Here is a 25,043-nt window from a genome sequence, read left to right on the forward strand (position 1 = left end):
TTCACTCTTGTTGCCCAGGCTGGAGTGCAATGGCATGATCTCGACTCACCGCAACTTTCACCTCCCGGGTTCAAGCGATTCCGCCTGCCTGCCTCAGCCTCCCGAATAGCTGGGATTACAGGCATGTGCCACCATGCCTCGCTAATTGTTTGTATTTTTAGTAGAGACAGGGTTTCTCCATGTTAGTCAGGGTAGTCTCAGACTCCTGACCTCAGGTGATCCACCCACCTCGGCCTCCCAAAGTGCTGGAATTGCAAGCATGAGCCACCACGCCTGGCCCAAACATGCATTTTCAGACCTCTACCCCTTTGATCATACTAATCCTTTCATTTGCAATGTCCTTATTGCCATCCCCTTGTCTATAGAAATCTGTCTCATTCTTCAGTGTCTAGCTTAAGTGTCATCTCCTTGATCCCTTGGTCATAATTAATCTACCATGATGTCAGCTGATTTCTTACACATTTTTTTTGGCATTTTATCTTGTCTGTAATATAATCCATCATTTTCATATTTGCTTTCTCCATTACAGTAAAAAGTACTTGTGGATACTGGGGACATTTAAGTCATCTTCACAATTCTCTAGTCTAGCACATGGCACAGTGTCTTGAACACAGTAGGCTCTGGCAGGTGGGAGATGAGGAAAACAAATCTGTCAAAAAGTTCCGCCTACGCGGAAATTCAAAAGTCATAATCCCTTACTGAAATCCACATATCTAGCCAAAGTAGAGAATGACTTTCACTCTCCCATTCAAGCTATTTCTCACCTCTCCTTCCTCTTTTTCCTGGTAAAGCCGTGACTCCAAACTATTTGCCTTGTCCTCCCACCCTGTGGTAGTTATCTATCACTCTTCCCTTCAAGGAATACCTATACCTCCAGGGATAGTGAAAATTCAACCACCTCAAAGATATTAGCTAAAGACCACCTGTGCCCAAAGTGGTATTTTAAACCTAAAATCACCTAGTATAAAATGCCATTTGATCACATCAAAAACTGAGATAGAAATGTGAGTTCCCTCACTTAAACACGCTAACCTCCCCTTGCATTGAACTCCCATAATATCTGCAGTCTATACAACTTGTTGACACTCAAAGATGATTTGTAAGATGCCTGTTCAGCACCCATCCCATTCAGGGAAAACACTCACAGTCTCTCTGTGGGAACTCTTTCTCCCTCAATTCCAACAGGGAAAGTATAATTTTCCTTCAATAACCTGGCCTACTCATAGTTGATCATTCCATGATAAGTACCCGAACCAAGTATTCAAGTATTTTTTCCACACTCATACTGGCAAATCTATTTTTTTCTCTGAAAGCAAAAAATTTAGGATGCAAGATCAAAGAAAGAGTTCTTGCTTATTTGTTTGCTACATTTTCCAATATTCTGAAGAGCCTGTGTATAATAAGAAAGAAAGAAGCTGAGAGGGCCAAAGAGACAAAGAGATGGAAATGAAGATTAATGGTAGCATTCACATCCCTGGTTCCAGATATCCCTGAGACTCCAGTTGCAAACTGTCTTTCCCTTAGTTTAGTTGTTCATCTCATCCTTTGATAACCTCTAGCCCAGAAAGAGGAGATCCAGCAAAAAGGTCTCTAGACCCTTTCACATGTTTAAAACATTGCTGGCCCCTAAAGAACTTCCGTTTTTGTAGGTTATAACTGTCAATATTTCCTGTATTAGAAATTAGAACTGAAAAAATTTTTAAAGTTTAAAAATTAATTTAAAAATAACACATAATGGAGTAAATGTTAATACAGATAACATATTCTTCACGTAAAATATATTCTCCAAAAAAATTTTATGAGAAGAGCAGCACCAATTTACATTTTTGTACAAATGTTTAGTATCTAACTTAATAGAAAACAGATTTCCTTATCTGTTTCTGCATTCAATATGTTGCTCTATATTGCTTTGGTTCATAGCATATGAAGACTGTTACTTAATAAAGTTACATATAAGTTAGATGAAATGTAGAATCTGACCACATCTAAAACATTTGTATTCTATTCCATTAAAATCCACTGGTCTATCATTTACTGATGCATATCATGAGTTGCATCATGCATCTGAAAAATATTGCTTCACTGAGCTACGCAGATCTTCCAGATATTAACACATTTCATTTACATTATTAAAACATTACATTCCTTATATATCACCAGTATGCCAGTATGCAGTAAAGGATTAATAACTCAGTAGGGCTAGGTTGTCCACACCTTGGATACTCCAAAGAAAGGTTTGATCCTAGCCCACCTAAGGCCCTTGAAATATGCTGCTTAATAAGAGGGCCTTTGTTTACTGAATCTTTGAGCCACACCAACAGATTATGCTAACAATGTAATTTATGGTTGGGGCCTTGGTCCATGCAGTATCAGAGTCTGACCTCTGGAGTCAAACAGATGGAGTTACTAAAGTCAGCACCGTGGGCACTTCAGGCCTTCATGAAAGATACCCAAAAAATCCCTGGACACCAAGACTCAGGTGAGTTCTCCCGGTTGGCAATACTTGACACGTGTTGTCACATACTGCTGCTGTGAGCAGCAGTTAAGCACTGTCCCTATGACTCCCCTGGGAGAGGGTAACTGGAAGCTTGCATCTAATCTCTGCTGGACTCTGCCCTCTGCACCTCTTTCAATTGCTGATTTTAAACTGTAACCTTTTGCTATAATAAACTATTATTACTGTGAGTATAACAGTTTTGCCGTGTTGTTAGTCCTTCTAGCAAATCACTGAACCTGACGGTGGTCTCGGAGACTTCTGACAAGCATCAATCTCATCAGAAAAGTCATTAAGTATTTGAGAAACCTTCAAAGTCACAGCTGTAGATACAAGGCCTCCAAAATTCTAATTTTTGCTTGAAAATTTAAATATCGCCTTAAAGCACCAAATACTGCCAGTTTTTTTCCTCAAAGTAACAGGCTCACTTAGTTCTTTTTCAAGAAAGTATCTGCCATGTGCTGAAATCTAAATAACCATAGTTTGTCAGTTATTTTTCAAAGTAAAACTAATGTGTCATAAAAGAAGTAGCTAGTTCAGGTACTGACTTAATAATCGCATAACTATTTTTTCTCAAGACATTGCACGTCAGGATATAGTACTATGTGTTCTTTCCATTCCAACCCACAAAATACTAAAAAGACACATACTCAAGGACTACAACTTAATAAAATTAGTAATTTTTACTGTTCTATCAAAGACATTCTTAACTGGAACTGGCTTTATTTTTTTCTGCAGGTATGTGGCAGCAAAGAATACAATAATTATTAGTATAGTCTGACGCATAAATTACTTGATAATGAATTATTTGGTACATTAAGGCAATTACTACATGAATTTATACTAAAGCATTAGAAGTTTTCATTTTGTACCAGAGTGCAAACATCAAAAAACTGAAAATGGCAAATAATGCATTAGTATTATGAAAATTATTTGACTTTACAGACTTCTTGAAAGGGCCTCAGGGAACCCCATGGTTTGGAACTCTAGGGAAAGCAGACAGACTATCAATACCAGGAAAGCCATTCCAACCACCTTCTACAACAATCTTAACTAAGTCAGTCAGCATTTACATGAAAAACAAGACCATCACCAATATTGTAACCAAAATTTTAATTCCTTCCTACTTCTTTATGCAAAGCCTACTCAGACTCCATTAGTTGTAAATTTTTGGTGGCCATTGTTTTTATATAAGATCAACTCTATCATAAAAAATAACTCTGGAAGTAAGTTGTTTCTAAATAATTTATTCAACTCTCATATTCTATTGATGTATTTCAGATTTCACTTACTAGCTTTGCATCTTTCCTTTGATTACAAATATTCTGATGATACATTCCAGTCTCTTTTAATTTTTCTTTAGATGAATCACCCATTTGTAGATTTTTTTTTAATTTCTTATTTTCTTCTTGATAGTTTGCTATGATCCTCATCGTCAACACAATTTCAAAAATTATTTAGGAATGTCTTACATATAACTTACAGTTATTTACAAAGAAATCAACTTCAAAGCAGTCAATTGATCTTCAAAAGCAACAAGCTGCTTGACATTACTTGCCCCAACCAACAACAGAAGTCTTTCCTGTAGCCAAACATTACATTACCTCTCTTTCTTCTTTTTCCTGGTAAAGCCCTGCCTCCAAGTCACCCAACAAGCAGAAAAGCTTTCAACTAGCACATACACATAAATCCTAGAAAAGGATCTTATCACATATAAAAATTTAATGTATAATAGAAGGCATATCACAAAAAATATTCAAAAAATATTGATACAACATTCAGTTAGATGCTTGGAAAGTTATTAACTGAGAATCCCAAACCATGCCAAATTAAAGTATTTTTTTAAATACTATAAAAACTATAGGTTTATATATAAAATACTGATACACGATAATCTTTGCTTAAAAGCCAAAACAAAAACCAAAAATCAAAGAAATATACAAAGACTGAGATTTGACAGTACAAAACATGTGAAAGCAGGTAAAATACAAGATGTGCATGTGTTCACATAACACAAGAAAGGATCATCACTGTGGCTGTTTACAGTATCATAAGACTAGATAAAACTTAATCACTACAGATAAAGAGTAAATAAATTATGTACATCCAATAGAAAACTGTGTGGTTACTTAAAAGAGTAAGGCAGTTTAAACATTCAGAAGTACACAAACACACTGTATGTATTACCATATACTCATCTTCAAGTCTTTGCATAAAAATGTCACTCAATGAGTCCTATCTTGACTACCCAATTTAAAATGGCAACTTCTCCTCTGGCTGCCAGTACCCTATTATCCAGTCTGACTGCTTTTTCCTTTTTGCCATAGCACTTACTAACTTCTAGAATTCTATACTATTTAGGTATGTATCATATTTATTGCAATTTTCTTCTCTGCAAAATATAGCTTACAGAGCAACGGTTATCTTAATCTGTTTATTCATTTATCCTAACCACCTAAAATAGTGCCTGAATAGGTTCTGAAATTTTCATCCCTTAAATAAATCAATATAGACAGAATTGGTATTGACTCTAGAAAGTCTAACTGGGAAACTGAGAGTCAGTGGCAGAAAGGGATCTTTTTAATTAAAGAGTACCTTTTTTTATATGTTGTATTTTTCCCCTCCGTGAAAAAATATATTGCCTATTAGAAAACTTAACAATCTTATGCATTGCGTTAACGACAGGGATACATTCTAAGAAATTTATCTTTAGGCAATTTCGTCATTGTGCAGACATCATAAAGTATACATACACAAATCTGACTGCTATGGCCTACTACACATGGCATAGCATATTGTTTCTAGGCTACCAACCTGCACAGCATATTGCTATACTGAATACTACAGGCAATTGTAACACAGTGGTATTTGTGTATCTAAACATATCTAAATACAGAAAAGGTACAATAAAAATATGGCATTATAATCCTATAGGACTGACCAAAATATCATTATGCTAACATAACTGTATGTTACACATAGGTAAATGTATACTTATGTGTTATACATATGCATGTACATTATACATATATATACACAACAGCAATGGTTACTACCAAGAACAGTGAGATTAGGGAAGTATGAGGGAGTAAAGACTTTTTCCTATATTGTTCATTATTTTGTTTTTTAATGCTAGTCATAATACTTGTCACATTACTTGCAGCAGAATAATCTCCAATCAAGAACTGCTAGAAACGACAAATAAAATACAAAAAAATAAATAAAAATAAAAAGAACAGTCTGTTTAAATCATCCAAGAGCTAAATATGGAGGCAATCAGAACTTAAGGAACCAACATTTCAAAAAAAGTAGAATCCTAAAGAAGGTGCCATTCAGCAGCCACTCTGCCACTTTTCCCCTCAAACTATTTATCTGCATATTGTGGTCACAAAGCAAGAGGCTGAGAATTCATGCAAAAGACCCAGGTCTTCGGTCTGGGTCCTAATAGGAGGAAAACAATCCAATAGAACTTTCAACAGTCTCACAAAGCTGGTGAGACAAATATTAAGAGACTTGAAGGGCCAGGATTCTGGCCATAAAAAAGAAACAGAGAACTGAACCACAGGCTTAACTATTTCCCTCCAGAGACATCTACTGAACTGTGAAGCTACAGAGACAAGAAGTTAAGACTGCGTAGCAAGCTGTAGTATTCAAAAGTTTTGTGATTAAAGTGATCTAACTGCATTCTATCGGCCTAACAGAGAGGCTAAGCCATCCATCCTCTACAGCAAATGATCATTTAGATAACCTATAAAATTGTCAAACACAATGTCTGGCATTTAATTAAAATGTAACACACGCCAAGAGAGTATACAAGACGACAAAAAGTAAATAAATGAAACAAAGATACAATATAAAACTTCCGGAAAAAAACAAAAGTTGGTTCTTGGAGAGTCTATTAAAGTCAACATTTTGTTAAGACTGATCAAAGAAGAAAAAGTCACAAATTATCAATTTCTGACTCAAAGAGGAATAAATTTTAACATTACAGACAGAAGGCTGTAATAGTTATTCAAGAAAATATAGGAAAAGACAAAATAAAGATGGAATTTAAGGATAAAATTTGAATATTTAAAAAGTAATCAAATTTGTAAAATTAAAAGCTAAATATAATGTTAACAGATTAGGCAGTTTTGTTTTGTTTTGTTTTGTTTTTTGAGATGGAGTCTCGCTCTGTCGCCCAGGCTGGAGTGCAGTGGCGCGATCTCAGGTCACTGCCAGGTCCGCCTCCTGGGTTCACGCCATTCTCCTGCCTCAGCCTCCCAAGTAGCTGGGACTACAGCAGCCCGCCAACACGCCCGGCTAATTTTTTGTATTTTTAGTAGAGGGGGGTTTCACCGTGTTAGCCAGGATGGTCTCGCTCTCCTGACCTTGTGATCCACCCGCCTCGGTGTCCCAAAGTGCTGGGATTACAGACATGAGCCACTGCGCCCAGCCAAGAAGCTAATAATTTGAAAAGTTCCCTAGAAAATACACTGACTAGAGCATAAAAAGAAAACGACAGAAAATACAGAAAAGTTATACCTGTCAAATGGCAATGCAGAAAAAAAAGAAAACACAGAAAAGAATACAAAAGATGAATGGGACATCGTTTTTTAAAAAGTTGCTAACAGGCTGGGCAAAGTGGCTCACACCTGTTATCCAACACTTCAGGTGGCTGATGAGGGAGGATCTTTGAAGCCAGGAGTTCAAGACCAGCTTGGGCAACAAAGCAAGACCCCCAACGCTACAAAAAAGGTTTTCTAAAACAAATAAGCTGCGCACAGTGGTGCACAGCTATAGTCCTCAGCTACTCAGGAGGCTGAGGCAAGAGGGCTGCTTGAGCCCAGGAGTTCAAGGATGCAGTACGCTATGATCATACCATTGCACTCCAGCCTGGGTGACAGAGTGAGACCCTGTCGCAAAAAAAAGGGGAGGTGGTGGGGGTGGGGGTGGGGGCATAGACATACATGTACAGTACCAAGAGAATAGAACAGAAGCAAAATATGAAGAAAAATCAGTCAAGAATTTTCCAAACTCAATCAAAAATGTTAAGGCAAAGATTCAAGCATTCTATATATCCCAGCAAGTTTTTTTTTTTCCTTAAAAAAAAAGGCCACATCTAGGCAAATCACAGTAAAGATGCTAAAAACCAAAGACTAAATATTTTTTTTCAACTTTAAGTTCACGGGTACATGTGTAGAATTGTTACACAGGTAAATGTGTGTAACGGGAGTTTGTTGTACAGATCATTTCATCACCCAGGTTATAAAGCCTAGTACCTATTGGTTATTTTTCCTGATCCTCTCCCTCCTCCCACCCTCCACTCTCAATTACACCCCAGTGTGTGTTATTCCCCTGTACGTATCCATGTGTTCTCATCATTCAGTTCCCACTTATAAGTGAGAGCATGCAGTATTTGATTTTTACGTTCCTGCATTAGTTTGCTGAGGATAATGGCTTCCAGCTTCAAGCATGTCCCCGTAAAGGACATAATCTTGTTATTTTTTTAATGGCTGCATAGTATTCCATGGTATATATGTACCACATTTTCTCGATCCAGTCTATTAATGATGGGCATTTAGGCTGATTCCATGTCTTTGCTACTACCAACAGTGCTGCAGTGAACATACATGTGCAAATGTCTTTATAACAGAGTGATTTATATTCCTTTGGTTATATACTCAGTAATGAGATTCATTGGTTGAATGGTATGTCTATCTTTAGGTCTTTGAGGAATTTCCACACAGTCTTCCACAACAGTTGAACTAATTTACACCCCCACCAACAGTGTATAAGCATTCCTTTTTCTCCACAACCTCGCTAGCATGTGTCATTTTCTGACTTCTTAATAACACCCATGCTGACTGGTGTCATGATGGCTTTGATTTACATTTCTCTAATGATCAGCGATGTTGAGCTTTATTTCGCCTGATTCTTGCCCGCATGTATGTCTTCTTTTGAAACATGTCTGTTCATGTCTTTTGCCCACATTTTAATGGATTCTTTTCCTCGTAAATTTAAATGTTCTAGATGCTGAATATTAGACCTCTGTCAGATACATAGTTTGCAAAATTTTTCTCCCATTCTGTGGGTTGTCTGTTTACTCTGTTGATAGTTACTTTTGCTGTGCAGAAGCTCTTTCATTTAATTGCATCCCATTTGCCAATTTTCGCTTTTGTTGCAATTGCTTTTGGTGTCTTCCTCATGAAATTTTGTCCAGGCCTATGTCCTGAATGGTACTGCCTATGCTGTCTTCCAGAGTTTTTATAGTATGGGGTATTACAATTTAGTTTTTATTTCATCTTAATTTTTGCATATGGTGTAAGGAAAGGGTCTAGTTTCAATCTTCTGCATATGGCTAGTCAGTTATCCCGGTACCATTTATTGAATGGTTCTTTCCCCATTGCTTGTTTTTGTCAGGTTTGTCAAAAATCAGATAGCTGTGTGAGGTTTTATTTCTAGGATCTTTATTCTGTTCCATTGGTGTTATGTCTCTACCAGTACCATGTTATTTTGGTTACAGGAGTTCTGTGTATAGCTTGAAGTTGGGTAGCATGATGCCTCCAGTTTCGTTCTTTGGCAAGACTAAATCTTCAAAGTAGTCAAAACAGAAAGACATTATATTCAAAGAAACAGATAAAAAAATTTTGCTAACTTTGCAACAAAAGTACTGGAAAGCAGAGAGAATGGAATATCTTCAAATTTCTGAAAGAAAGTAACTGTGAATCTAGAATCTAATGCACAGAGACAATATCCTTCAGACACAGAAACAAGTACATTTTCAGATAAATAGAAAGTATATTTGACAACCGACGTTTACCCAAAAAAAAAAAAAAAAAAGTATTAAAAGAAGTTCCATAGGCCAAAAGAAAAGTTAAAAAGTTCCCATCCTACAGGAAACAATGGAAATACAGCATAAAGTGAAGAGCATCATAACAGTAAATATATGTGTGAACAAACACTGTACGAAGCAATAATATCTAATGAATATTAAAACGTGTATAATAGGCTGGCACGATAGTTCATGTCTGTAATTTCAGCACTTTGGGAGGCAGATGCGGGTGGATCACTTGAGGTCAGGAGTTCAAGACCAACCTCCCCAACATGGCGAAACCCCAACTCTACTAAAAACACAAAAATTAGCTGGGTGTGGGGGCACACACCTGTAATCCCAGTCACTTGGGAGGCTGAGGCAAGAGAATTGCATGAATCTAGGAGTCGGAGGTTGCAGTGAGCCAAGATTGTGGCACTGTACTCGAGCCTGGGCAACAGAGTGAGACTCCATGTCAAAAAAAAAAAGGTATAATAAACATGCAGAGCAATAATGTAAAAAGCAGAAGGAGGCCAGATGCGTTGGCTCACGCCTGTAACCCCAGCACTCTGGGAGGCCCGAAGCAGGCGGATCACGAGGTCAGGAGATCGAGACCATCCTGGCTAACACGGTGAAACCCCATCTCTACTAAAAATACAAAAGATTAACCGGGTGTAGTGATGGGCGCCTGTAATCCCAGCTACTCGGGAGGCTGAGGGAGGAGAATGGCGTGAACCCGGGAGGCGGAGCTTGCAGTGAGCTGAGATCGAGCCACTGCACTCCAGCCAGGGCGACAGAGCGGGACTCTGCCTCAAAGAAAAAAAAAAAAAAAGCAGAAGGATAAGTGAAGTTCAGATGTTCTAAGTTCCTAGCATTGTTAGGGAAGTGGTAAAAGTAAATATTTTCAGTAGACTGTAATAAGTCAATGATACATGTTGTAATCTTTAGGACAACCACTAAAAGACTAAAATGTCAGGCTATATAAAACAATAAAACCCACTTATAAGAGATGTATCTTAAATATAAGAATACAGAAATGTTGAAAGTAAAAGAACACAAAAAGCTTTACCATACTAGCACTAATCAAAAGAAAACTGATGTCAGACAAACTAGATTTTAAGACAAGAAGTACCAGCTGGGCACCGTGGCTCATGCCTGTAATTCCAACACTTTGAGAGGCTGAGGCAAGAAGATCACCTGTGGTCAGGAGTTCAACACCAGCTATGGTCAACATGGTGAAACTCTGTCTCTACTAAAAATACCAAAATAAGCCAGGTGTGGTGGTGGGCACCTGTCATCCCAGCTACTCAGGAGGCTGAGGCAGAAGAATCGCTTGAACCCAGAAGGTGGGGTTTGCAGTGAGCCGAGATCACGCCTCCAGCCTGGGCGATAAGAGCAAAACTCTGTCTCAAAATAAATAAATAAATATATAAATAAATAAGTTAAAAAAAAAAGAAGACAAGAAGTATCAGAAGTAGTATCAAAGATAAGAGACATTTCATAATACAGTAATGAATTCATCAGGAACTGGTATATGCATATTTAGAATTCATTATTCAAAATATAAAGCTAAAATAAAACTATATGTAGTTCTATATAGATAAAACCCCTAAAATAGATAAATCTACAATAGTAGGATGGGAAACTATACATTTCTCTCAAGAGTTTATTTTAAAAGCACATGAAAGAAAAAAAAAAAATCAGTGAACATACAAAAAACCAAGATTCATAAATATAATTGACCCATGAAGAAAGCTGAATCCAATAAAAGTTTGTGTGTATATATGTATGTGTGTGTGTGTGTATATATATATAGACACATCTTTCAAGTGAACATAGAACATTCATCCAAAACCATATGCTGAATCAAAAAGCAAGCCTCATTTCAAAGGACTGAATTCATTCGGAGTATGTTCTCTCAAGGGAACTAATCGAAAAATTACTAACCCCTAAAAAAACTATAAAAGTTGCCATCTATTTGGAAATATGTCTTCACAATATGCTAGTGAAGAAACCAAATGCAGATAGGTCAGATAACAATTTGTGACATGTAGCTGAAGTTATGCTTGGAGGGAAATCTGTAACCTTAAATGATTATATTAAAAAAGAAGACAGAGAGGAATTATTTAAGTATCTACCTCAAGAAATTAGAAAAGACAAAAAGTTAAACCTGAAAAGACAGAAAATAAATAGGACACAATTAACGAAATCAAAAGCAAAGGTACAACACAAGACTTCAGGAAAAAAAATGAAAAATTGGTTCTTGGAAAGATTAACAAAATTGGTAGACTAGAGAAGACTGAACAAATGAAAAAGGTCACAAAGTATCAATTTCACTAGTGAAAAAGAGACAGGTCCTACTGAAGAACAATTAGTCAGGCTATTATACATTAAGAATTAATGCAAAGATAGACAAGTAGACTAATGGGACAGAAGTGAGATGTAACAAACTCACACATGTATTGCCATTGATTCATGACAATGATGAGTCTGAAAAATATGAGCTTTTTACTTGATGGAAATGGGTCAACTAGATATCCACATTGTTTTTAAATGAATCTTGACCTCTTCCTTGCTCCATTCACAAAAATCAATTCCATATGTACATTATATCTAAAAGAAAAAGATAATAAAGTGTCTAGGAAAAAACACAGGCAAATATGTTCGTCTCCTTAGAGCACGCAAAGATTTCTTAAACATGACTCAAAAAACCTCAACCTGTTTATGATTCAATTTTATTATATAAAGCTGAAAAAGTCAGAAATAATCTGGGATGTAAGAAGTTAGAATTCTGTTTATTCGGGAAGAGGTGGTGTGCGTATCAGGCAGAAAGCAGCCCCAAAAAGATCTAAGATGCTGACAATATTCTGAGGTTCTTTAAGTATGGATTACATAGGCACATCCACTTTTTAAAATTCATTGTGCTAAACACTTAGAATACTATGCTTCCGTAGAGTATACTATAATATAGAATACTATGCTTTATGTGTGCTACACTTCAACCACAAAGAAAAAAAAAAAAACTGATAAAATTAACTTCTGTTAAAAAAATCAACAGTTCAAAAGCACATATACTCATCAAAAGACTCATAGCCAAGACAGAGAATAATCAGAAATAAATATAAAAAAGGACAAACCAATAGAAAACTGGAAATCAAAAGACTTCTTCATGGAAGAGTTACAGAAATGACCAATAAACATATGAAAAGATACACACTTCCATTAGTCATCACATCAAGAAAATAAAAATTTAAAACCACAAGAGCCATTACACCACCAACCCAACTAAATCACTACAATGATTTTATTTTGATACTAAATGTTCACAAGAATGTAGAGCAACTGAAATTCTCACACGCTGCTACTCAGAATTTAAATGGGTACAAACACCTTGCAAAACTATTCAGCAATTCCTACCAAGCTTATTAAATGAGCATCCTATGATCCAGCAATTCTAATCCTAGGTGTATAACATAAATGTCTATACATGTTCATCAAAAGTCATTATCAGAAAATTCACAGTAATGCTATCTGTAATAGTCAAACCACACACACCTTAAAGGTCATGTCCATCACTAGTAGAAAAAGATAATATACTGTTAGTATAGTCACAATGTAACACAAGCAATGGAGATAAGGGAAATAGTGCTACATGCGACAACATGAATAAATCTCATCAACATAACAAAGTAACACACAAAAGAATGGATATTAAAGGTTGAGTATCCCTAATCTGAAAACTGAAATCCAAAATGCTCCAAGATCTGAAACTTTGAGGACCACCATGACACAAAAACGAAATGCTCATTGGAGCATTTGGATTTCAGATTAGAGATGCTCAACTGGTATAATGCAAATAAAGCCCCCCAAAAATACGAAATCTGAAACAGTTCTGGTCCTAAGCATTAAGGGAAACTCAACCTGTATATGATTCAATTTTATAATATAAAACTCAAAAAGTCAGAAATAATCTAGGGTACAAGAAGTTAGAATTTTGTTTTTCAGGAGGAGGTGGTGTGCATATTAGGCAGAAGGCAGGCATAAAAAGATATCTAAGATGCTGATAATATTCTGGGGTTCTTTAAGTATGGATTACACAGGTACATCCACTTGTTAAAATTCATTGTGCTGAACACTTAAGATACTATGCTTTGTATGTGTTATACTCCAAGAAAAAGTATACCCAAGGAAAAAAAATTAATTCTAAACACAGAAAAACTCTATACTAAAACTTTCATTTCAACACTAAAGGGAGCATGCTTTAAAATTAGTATGTGCATATATATTATATGTAATTGTGCATATACATATAACATTAGACAGTCAAAATTACATCTACACTAAACACCTCATAACAATGTGTTGTCCAGCTGTTACCCTCTCCCTTATCTGTTTTATTATCTTGGACTTAATCTCCCTTAACCCCTAATACTGCCAAATGTTTGCAGAGGCCACAACAGTGGTAACTTGAAAATTCACATATGTACTGTTCAGCGGCCTAAGATTAAGTGATTGGTACTAACAGCTGAGTCAATGGGTGACTCAGAGCCAAGACCTAGCCCTGCCTCATCTTTTCTGCCTTGCTGTGACTAACGTCTCATGCCCATGAAGGTCAGAGACAGGACAGAAATTCATGCATCTGCCTCTTTGGCATATACAGTTTTATACCTCTCAGGATTGTGTCACCATTTTTCATTTTCTCTGTTCATTAACTATGTAAGTTTTAATCATATAATCATCTTTTAAACCTTTTCAACACAAAAAAAATCTGAATATTTTCTTTCCATATAAAAAGCTCTTCTATCCCCAACTATTATATGCATTATTATTATTTTTTTTTTTTTTTTTTTTTGAGACGGAGTCTTGCTCTGTAGCCCGGACTGGACTGCAGTGGCCGGATCTCAGCTCACTGCAAGCTCCGCCTCCCGGGTTTACGCCATTCTCCTGCCTCAGCCTCCGGAGTAGCTGGGACTACAGGCGCCCGCCACCTCGCCCGGCTAGTTTTTTGTATTTTTAGTAGAGACGGGGTTTCACCGTGTTAGCCAGGATGGTCTCGATCTCCTGACCTCGTGATCCGCCCGTCTCGGCCTCCCAAAGTGCTGGGATTACAGGCTTGAGCCACCGCGCCCGGCCTTATATGCATTATTCTAAAACTCATTTTAACATCCTTACAACAAAATAATTAGAATTGTAGATATTACCTTATAAATAATTGCATAGGATTTCATCCAAAACCTTATTCTATCATGTTTCAACTATATTTCTGTCATTAGTAAGTAGGATAAACTTACCAGCTAAGGAAGTTTTCTTGTAATCCATCTAACTCTTTTTATTTTAACATTTTTTTGAGACAGGATCTTGCTAGGTTGTTAAGGGTGATCTCAAACTCCTGGCCTCAAGAGTCCTCCCACCTCAGCCTCCCAAGTAGCTGGGATTACAGGCAGAGGCCACCCTGCCCAGCTTATGAGACCGATCTTGCTTTGTCACCCAGGTGAGAGTGCAGTGGCAAGATCAGAACTCAATGCAACCTCAACCGCTTGGGTTCAAGTGAGTCTCCTACCCCAGCCTCCTGAGTAGCTGGGACCACAGGTGTGCCACCACCATGCCCTGCTAAACTTCTTATTTTTATTTTTTGGAGAGACAGGGTCTCCCTATGTTGCTCGGTCTGGTCTCTAACTCCTGGGCTCATGCAATCTTCTCTCCTTTGGCCCCTCAAAGTGCTGGGATTATAGGCATGAGCCAACTGCATCCAACCCCCAGCTTAACTCTTAATAAGCAACACTAAATATCTATTATTCTTGTTTTATTGGTCATCTCTTTGCAACATATTAAAGTGTCCAAAAGAAAAAAATTATAAGAAAACAGTATAACTCCTTAGCACTATTGCCTCTATAAAATGTTAACACACCATTCTCTTGCATACTGATTTATTCTTTCAACATCGACATAGGTTTCTGACTCCTGGAACAATTCACATCAATATCACATCTACCACCAGAAAGCAGGTGTCAAATGTTTCCCTTCTTTGTAAGAACCATATACAGTACTCACTTCTACAGCACATATACTAAAAATTGGAATGATGATAAAGAAAAGATCAACATGATCCCTGTTCAAGAATGACATGCAAATTTGTGAAGCATTCCATATTTTTTTTGGCACTCTTACCCCGCCCCCCGCCACACACACACACACACAGAGAAACGGTTAACTGTGGGAGATGAGGGATATGGTAACTTACTTGACTGTAGTAATTACTTCACTAAATATATGCATATCAAAACATTATGTTGTATACCTTACATATAGACAATAAAAAAGAAAGAAAAAAGAACCATATACAAACCTTATATGTAAGTACTTTATTATAGCCTTTTTGGTAACTATAAAACATCAGCATCACTGTGAATTAGAAATGGAGAAAGGTTACTATATTTTACAAAAGGAAACACTCATGAGGAGCTTAAATTAACTTTTTCAATATAGTGATTCACTAAAAGCATTAAAAACCACAAACGCAGGTTTTTCCAAAGGCTAAACTTGGGTTCTTCCTCTATACTACTCCCATTGTAAGCACCAGGTAGAGAGAAACCTAACGACTGGCTATTACTATGTTTCTCAAAACATGCCCTGCGGAGAATGATCATTAAGCACATAAGTTTAGAAAAAGCAGAGTTAAACAAGAAAGTTTGTTTAGTATATTAATGACTCATAGAGCTCCTGTATTTATGTCTAAGGTTGCAACTTTTTGAGTGTGAAAAATCGGACCTTGGCGATGACCTTGAGCAGTAGGATATAAAGAACTCCCAGACGCTTAGCGCTCCATTAATGGAACACTAGGCATAAACAGGTTAATGTACATTCTGGATTTCCAAGAGCAAAGACCCAAAATGCAGAAGTTCTCAAATTACTTAACTGTCAAAAAGTCACAGAACACCAACTCCTTTAACTGAACAATGCAGTGTACAATTTAGGAAATGTTATGTGATGCTTATGAAACAGCTGACACTCGTTAACTGACTAGTAATTCGCTCTCTTTGTTCAAAACTGCTTTCTTCTGATACAATGTCTACCTCAATTCCCTAGGTTTTGATTAAATACATCAGCAAATATTAAAAATAAAGCATCATTTACTTTCAAATACACTAGGGTAAAAATAAAAAATCCAACCTCGATGATTGATTTATAAAATACTATTAAGTTATTTAATTTATTTATTTATTGTAACTATTAAGTTATAAATAGTGAATTTATAAATTAACTATTTACTATTAAGAATTTTTAAAATTATCAAGTATTATCTTTTGCTATTCTGAAAAATCTACTCCCCTTAATTTGCTATCCCCTCTAACTACTTATTCTCTGAAAGGATGTAGCCTCCAAATTCCCACAAACCAATCTCTTTTCAACCCCTTTAAAACTTATAACCTTTAAGCGGCCTTTAAGCCACTGTCAGTTTCCTGTTCCTCCTTTTTTTTTTTTTTTTTTTGAGACGGAGTCTTGCTCTGTCGCCCAGGCTGGAGTACAGTGGCACAATCTCCGCTCACTGCAAGCTCCGCCTCCCGGGCTCACACCATTCTCCTGCCTCAGACTCCTGAGTAGCTGGGACTACAGGCGCCTGCCACCACACCCAGCTAATTTTCTGTATTTTCAGTAGTGACGAGGTTTCACTGTGTTAGCCAGAATGGTCTCGATCTCCTGACCTCGTGATCCGCCCGCCTCAGTCTCCCAAAGTGCTGGGATTACAGGCCTCCTGTTCCTTCTTTACATACAAGAAGATTAAAAGTCACCACTCCATCCTAACAAGTAAAAAGCTGAACAAACTGAAAAATCAGTAGCTCTAGTGAGATCCTTCAGAGAAGTGAGGTCACAGGGCAAACCACTGTCCCCCAAAATTCAGAGACAGGCAGGCAGATAGAGAAAAATCCCAAGTCATCAGAACAGAAACCCACAAGCAGAAACTTCCTTGGGAACCAGTGCCAGGGTAAGAATGTTTCAACTATAACGACAAATTGTTGTAGACTCGGTGCAAACAAATGACAATTGAAAACTCTAGGAGGACCCAGTCATGTAAGGCCCTGACACTCTTGTGAATTTTACCTCCAGGAGCTCTCCTAGGCCCTTAGAGTAAATATCAGAGAAAAATCCCTTTGTGCTTCTGGTAGGGGAAAGGAAAAAGGAACAATTTTGAAATATGCCACAGCAATCAGTTCTTAACAAGGCCTGCCTTGAACAGAAACTAATTTACCAGAGCCTAACCTACCTATGGATAAAGAAGTACAGTGAATAACTCCAGTTCACTTTAGCCTTTCACAAGAGGAAAGGGAAATACCAAATTCCAGCCCCTTCTAGCCATTCTATCCCACCTAAAGGTGACAGGGATAAGGGTGGGGGACTGAGAAACAATGGTTACGTTCACAGTCCAGGAGCACAATTTCACCAAAAAACTGGGACCTAATACTAGGACTACACAATGCCTCCCTTATAACTACATCACTAAAGGCCTATTTGCAGCAGTTCCTTTTACCTAGTACATCATGTATACCTTTCAATAAAAAATTACAAGACATAATAAAAGGCAAAAAACAGTTTGAAGAGACAGAGAAAGAATCAAAAACAGACATGACAGGAATTCTGGAGTTACCAGACTGGGAATTTTTTAAAACTATGATTAATATGCTAGGTGCTTTATGAAAAGGGTAGACAATATGCAAATACATAGACAACGTAAGCAGAGAAATGGAAATTCTAAGAAAGGATAAAGAGAAATGTTAGAAATCAAAAGCAATGTAACAGAAACGAAGAATGCCTTTAATGGCTTCATTAATAGACTGAACGTAGCTAAGGAAAGCATCTCTGAGCTTAAGGGTCTAACAACAGAAACTACTTCCAAAACTGAAAAGCAAAGAAAAAACAGAGGAAAAAGAAAGAGTGGAACATTAAAAACTGTAGGACAACTAAAAAAGGTGTAACTTACATACACTGATAACACAAGGAAACAAAAATGACTAAATTTCCAAGTTCATATCAGACACCAAACCACAGATCCATAAAACTCAGATAATATTAAGACTGAGGCCCCTAAAAACCTAAAAATAATTTTTAAAAATCTAAGCATATCATATTCAAGCTTCAGAAAATCAAAAACAAAGAAAAAACTCCTGAAAGAAACCAGAGGCAAAAAACATCTTGCCTACGGAAGACCAGCTTCTCCTCAGAAACAATGCAAACAGGAGAGTAGAATGAAACACTAAAGTGTTGATAGAAAAAAAACCATGAATCTAAAAATGTATACCATGTGACACTATCCTTCCAGAGTGAAAGAAACATAAAGACATTCTCAAACAAAAATCGAAGAGATGTGTTGCCAGTAGACCTGCCTTGCAAGACATATTAAAATAATTTCATGAAAGAGAAGGATAAAGATATAGGTCAGAAACTCAGGAAGAACATGAAAGAACAAGTGAAGGTAAAATAAAAACTTTTATTTTTCTTATTTTTAATTCAGCTAAAAGGTAACAGTTCAAAATAATAGCAATGATGTATTTGCTTGCGTATGCCTATGTATAAGTGAAATGAATGACAAGATAGAAAAGGACAGAAGCAAGGAAACAGGAATATTTTGTTATTATAAAGTACTTACACAACCCATGAAGCAACACAGTATTATTTGACAATATGCTTGGAAAAACTGTAAATATATATTGCAAGCTCCAGGGCAAACACTTAAGTTAGAAAAAAAAAAAGGGCCAGGCGCAGTGGCTCACACCTGTAATCCCAACACTTTCGGAGGCCAAGGCAGGCAGATCACTTGAGGTCAGGAGTTCAAGACCAGCCTGGTCAACATGGCAAAATCCCATCTCTACTAAAAACACAAAAATTAACCAGGCGTGGTGGCACACGCCTGTAATCCCAGCTACCCAGAAGGCTGAGGCAAGAGAATTGCTTGAATATGGAAGGCGGAGGTTGCTGTGAGCCAAGATGGTGACACTGTATTCCAGCCTCGACGACAGAGCAAGACTCCATCTCAAAAAAAAAAAAAGAAGAGAAAAAAAAAAGTGGAGGACAGGCATGGTGGCTCATGCCCATAATCCCAGCACTTTGGGAGGCCAAGGTGAGAGGACTGCTTTAGCCCAGGAGTCTGAGACCAGCCTGGGCAACATGGCAAAACCCTATCTCTACAAAAAAAGGTACAAACAGTAACTAGCCAGGCATGGTGGTGTGCATGTGTGGTCCCAGCTACTCAAGAGGCTGAGGTGGGAGTATCCCTTGAGCCAGGGAGGTGGAGCAGTGAGACGACATTATGCCACTGTACTCCAGTCTGGGTGATACAGTGTCTCAAAAATAAATCAATAAAATAAAATAAATATATATATATATAACTGATGTGCTCAAAAATGAGAGAAAAATGAAATCATATAAAATACTCAAATCACAAAAGGCAGAAAAAGTGCATAACAAAAAGTTACAAAGAAACAGGGCAACAAATAGAAAATCGTTAAGAAATATGGTGAATATTAATTTAACTATATCAATAACCACTTTAAACATCAAGTCTAATATACCAATTAAAAGACATTGTCAGAGCAGACCAAAAAACAAGATCCTACTATATGAACAAGAAACCAATTTTAAATATAAAAACACATACAGATTAAAAGCAAAGGGATGGAGAAAGATACACCATGCTAACACTAATCAAAAGAAAGTGGGAGCAGCTATATTAATTTCAGACAGAGCCAACGTCAGAGCATGGAAAGTTACCAGGGACAAAGAGAGGCATTAAGTAATGATAAAGGGATCAGTATCTCAAGAAGATCCAATGATCCTTAATATATATGTGCCTAACAATGGAGAGTAAAAATAAATGGAAAAAAAAAAAAAAAAAACTGAACTTCAAGAGAAAATACATAAACGCACTATTAGAGTTGAGATTTCAACATGCCTCTATCAGGAATGGGCAGATCCAGCCAGCAACAAATCAGTAAAGATATAGTTTAACTCAGCAGCACTTTCAATCAACTGGATACAACTGACATCTATAGACCACTTCATCCAACAATAGCAGACTGAACATTCTTTCCAGGCTCGAATGAAATATTTACCAACATAGACCACATTCCGAGTAATAACACGCCTTAACAAATTTATAAGTATAGAAATCATATAATGTCTATTCTCAGACCACAGAATTAAACTAGAAATAAATAACAAAAAAAATGGCAGGAAAATTCCCAAGTCTTCTAAATAAACACATTAATCAAAGAGGAAATGTGAAGAGCAATTTTAAAATACTTTAAATTAAAATGAAAATACAATTTAACACTTGTGGGATGCAACAGAAGCAGTGCTTGGAGGAAAACATAGTTTGAATGCACATCTAAGATAAAAAATCAGTAATCAGAGCTTCAGCTGGGAGCACTGGTACACACTTGTAGTCCCAGTTACCTGGGTGGTGAAGACAGAAAAATGGACAGAATTCAGAAGTTCTGGACTGTAGTACACTATGCCCAGTGAACCTCCATGATTAGTTTGGCATCAACACCCCTGGGAGCAGGATACCACCAGGTCGCCTAAGGAGGGGTGAACCAGCCCAGGTTAAAAACAGAGCAGGTCAAAACACAGATCAGTAGTGGGATTGCACCTGGAAACAGTCACTGCACTCCAGCTTGAGCCATGTAGCGAGATCCTGTCTCTTAAATAAAATTTGTAAATAATAATAATACTCTAAACTTCATCATAGAAAGCAAGAAAGAAAAGCAAATTAACTCCAAAGTAAGCAGATAAAGAGAAATATAAATATTACAGCAAAAATCAATGAAATTGAAAACAGGAAATCAATACAGTAAACTAACAAACCCAAAAGTAACTTTTCTGAAAAGATCAATAAAAGTGATAAGCCTCTAGCCAGACTCAGAAAAAAAGACAGAAGACAAATTAGTAATATCATAAATGAAAGAGAAGATCTTTACTAATTGCTACTACCCCAAAGCCATTAAAAAGATAATAAACTAATATTGTAAATAAATCTATGTCCACAAATTTGCAAAGCTAAATGAAATGGAGCAAGCCCTTAAAAAACATAATCTGCCAAAACTCGCACAAGAAGAAAAAAACAATTGTGAATAGACCTATATCTATTAAAGAAATTGAATCAATAACTAACTTTCAAAAACAGAGGGAACCAAATCCAGATGAGTTCACTGGTGAGTTCTAATCAGCATATAAAGAAGAAATACCAATTCTCTACAATGTCTTTCAGAGATACAGCAGTTACTTCCTAAGTCATTCTGTGAGGACAATACTAACCTAATAATATCAAAACCAGACAAAGACATTACAAGAAAAGAAAACTACAGACCAATCTCTTACGAACAGAGATGCAAACATCCTCAACGAAATATTAGCAAATTAAATCCAACAATGTACAAAAAGAATTACATACCATGATCAAGCAGTATTTATCAAGACTGGTTCAACATTTTAAAAAATCAATGTAATTAATCACATCAGGCTGAAGAAGAAAAATCACATGATCATATTAATAGATGCAAAAATTCCATTTGACGGTATCCAATACCCAATCATGATGAAAATGCTGAGCAAATGAGGAATAGAAGGGAAGTTTCTCAACTTGATGAAAAAACAAAAATCTACCAAGTAAATCGACAGTTAACACCATACTTAATGGTGAGAATGTCAAAGCTTTCCCACCAAGATGGGGAAAAATTCAAGGATGCCTCCTCTTACCACTGCTTTTCGAAATCATACTCAAAGTCTTAGTTAATGTAGTAAAACAGGAGAGGGAAAAAGGTACACTGATTGGGAAAGAAGAAATAATACTGTCTTTGTTCTCAGATGACAGGATTGTCTAGGTAGAAAATTAGAAAGAACTGACAAAAAAAAACTTCATGGAACTAACAAGCAAGGTTGCAAAATACAAGGAAAGCCAATGGCTTTCCTGTATGTACAAAAGAAATTTAAAACACATTACCATTTACATTAGCAACCAAAAAATGAAATACTTAGGTATAATTCTAACAAAATATGTACAGGATCTATATGAGAAAAACTACAAAACTGATGGAACATAACAAAGAACTAAATAAATGGAGAGATACTCCAAGTTCATGAATAAGACTCAATATCAACATATCTGTTCTTCCCAACTTGATGTACAGATTTGGCACAATTCTAATCAAAATCCCAGCAATTATTTTGTGGATATCAACAAACTGATTCTAAAGTTTTTACGGAGAGGTAAAAGACCTAGAATAGCCAACATAACATTGAAAGAAAAACAAAGTCGCAGGGATTGACACTACTAGACTTATTATAATGCTTCAGTAACCAAGATAGTGTTGTATTTTGGAAAAGGACAAATAAATCAATGGAACAGAACAGGAAACCCAGAAACAGACCCAAATAAATACAACAAATCATCTTTGAAAAAAAGAGCAAAGGTAAGATAATGGAGCAAAGACAGATTTTTTAACAAACAGTGCTGGCACAACTGGACATCCACATGTAAAAAAAAAAAAAAAAAAAGAATGTAAACACTCACCTTACACCTTACACCCTTCACAAAATTTAACTCAAAATGGATCACAGACCTAAATTAAAATGCAAAAGTGTAAAACTCCTAGACAATAACAATAAAGAAAATCTAATGACCTTGGCTATGGCGATGACTTCTCAGACACAAAAGTCACAATCCATGAAAGAAAAAACGAATAAGCTGGATTTCATTAAAATTAAAAACTTCTGCTCTGCAAAAAGCAACTGTCAAGAAAATCAAAAGACAAACCACAGCCTGGGAGAAAAATATTTTCAAAAGACACATCTGGTAAAGGACTGTTATCCAAAAATACACAAAGAACTCTTCACAACAGTAAGAAAACAAACCTGGTTTTAAAATGGGTAAAAGACCTGAAACAGACACCTCACCAAAGAAGACATAAAGATGGCAAATAAACACATGAAAAGATGTTCAGTATCACATGTATTAGACCATTCTTGCATGGCTATAAAGAAATACCTGAGCCTGGGTAATTTATAAGTGGTTTAACTAGCTCATAGTTCTGAAGGCTGTATAGGAAGCATCGTGTCAGCATCTGCTCAGCTTCAGGGTAGGCTCAGGAAGCTTTTACTCATGGTGGAAGGCAAAGTGGGAGCAAACATATTACATGATGTTTCATGAAAGTAGGAGCAACAGAGAGTAGTGGGCAAGGTGCCACAATTTACAATAACCAGACCTCGTGAAAACAAACTCACTATCAGGAGAATTGCAGCAAGTCATGAGGGATCCTCCCCCATGACCCAAACCTTGGAGACAGGGTCTCACCCTGTTGCCCAGGTTGGAGTGCCATGGCACAATCATAGCTCACTGCAGCCTTGACCTCTCAGGCTTAAGTGATCCTCCCCACTCAGCCTCCTAAGTAGCTGGGACCACAGGTGTGCTGACCACCACCTGGCTAATTTTCTTCCTTTTCGTAGAGACAGAGTCTCAGTCTCATTATGTTGGCCAAGCTGGTCGCAAACTCCTGGCCTCAAGCAATCCTCCCAACTCAGCCTCCCAAAGTGCTGGGATTATAGATATAAGTCACCACCCTGGCCATAACAAGAGATCTAGAGGAGTGACATATCCAAACCATTATATATCATATGTGATTAGAAAATGGCATATTCAAACATGATATCATTATACACCTTTTACAATGGCCCAAATCCAAAAATCTGGCAATATCAACTGCTGGCAAGAATGTAGAGCAACAGGAACTGTCATTCACTACAGGTGGGAATGCAAAATGGCGCAGCCACTATGGAAGATAGTTTGGCAGTTTCTTCCAAAACATACTTTTACTCTACTATCCAGTAATCAGGTTTCTTGTTATTTATCCCAATAAACTGAAAACTTACGGCCACAAAAAAAACCTGCATGCAAATGTTTATAAGCACCTTTATTCATAATTGCCAAAATTCATAAACAACCACTAGCTGACTAGATAAATTATGGTACATTCAGATAAAAAAAGAAATTAGTTATTGAACCATGGAAAGAAAGAAAGAATCCTAAATGCATGTTATTAAGTGAAAGAAGTCAATCTGAAAAAGCTACATACTGTACAATTCCATCTCTACAACATCCTGGAGAAGGTAAAACTATGGAGACAGTAAAAAGATTAGTGACTGACGGGGCTAAGGGGAAAGGAAGAATGAATAGACAAAATATACAGGATTTTTAGGCAATGAAACTATTTTGTATGACACTACAATGTGGCATACATGTCATTAAACATTTGTCAAAACCCACAGAATGTACAACGTCAAGAATAAACCCTAACATAAACTATGAACATTGGGTGACAATAATATGCTAATGTAAGTTCATCACTGGAAACAAATGTGCCAGTGTGCTGGATGTCAACAGTGGGAAAAAAAAGAGGCGGAATATGGGAACTCTACTTTTCCCTCAATTTTGCTATCAAGCTAAAACTATTCTAAAACATAAAGTTTATTAATTTTTAAAAAGTGAACTAGAGGACACAAAATTTTTGTGCCTATCTAGAAGTATTCACCATTTTACTCAAACTGCATTCCTGTCCCTTATACACCACCTTTAACCATTAAATCCAATGCCTTTTTTGATTTTGCATCCTTCTTGTCCTCATTGCCTTGAAATAAGTCACTGTAAAAATGCAATACAAATGGGTAAGATGCAAGGCAGAAGGGTTTCCCCCAGAACAAGCCATATAA

At 36.7% G+C, this 25,043-nt stretch overlaps 1 protein-coding gene and 1 non-coding gene across 4 annotated transcripts in view; one reads left to right on the forward strand and one right to left on the reverse strand.

Moving 5' to 3' along the window:
• Nucleotides 1-25,043, reverse strand: part of RASA1 (RAS p21 protein activator 1) — a 123,343-nt gene that overhangs the window by 76,238 nt on the left and 22,062 nt on the right. The window lies entirely within an intron of this gene.
• Nucleotides 15,331-15,441, forward strand: LOC119618386 (U6 spliceosomal RNA). Its single transcript, XR_005234699.1, has one exon. It is a non-coding gene; the product is annotated as a U6 spliceosomal RNA (small nuclear RNA).

Source organism: Chlorocebus sabaeus, chromosome 4 (genome assembly GCF_047675955.1).
Source record: "Chlorocebus sabaeus isolate Y175 chromosome 4, mChlSab1.0.hap1, whole genome shotgun sequence".
In the NCBI taxonomy this organism is placed as follows: domain Eukaryota; kingdom Metazoa; phylum Chordata; class Mammalia; order Primates; family Cercopithecidae; genus Chlorocebus; species Chlorocebus sabaeus.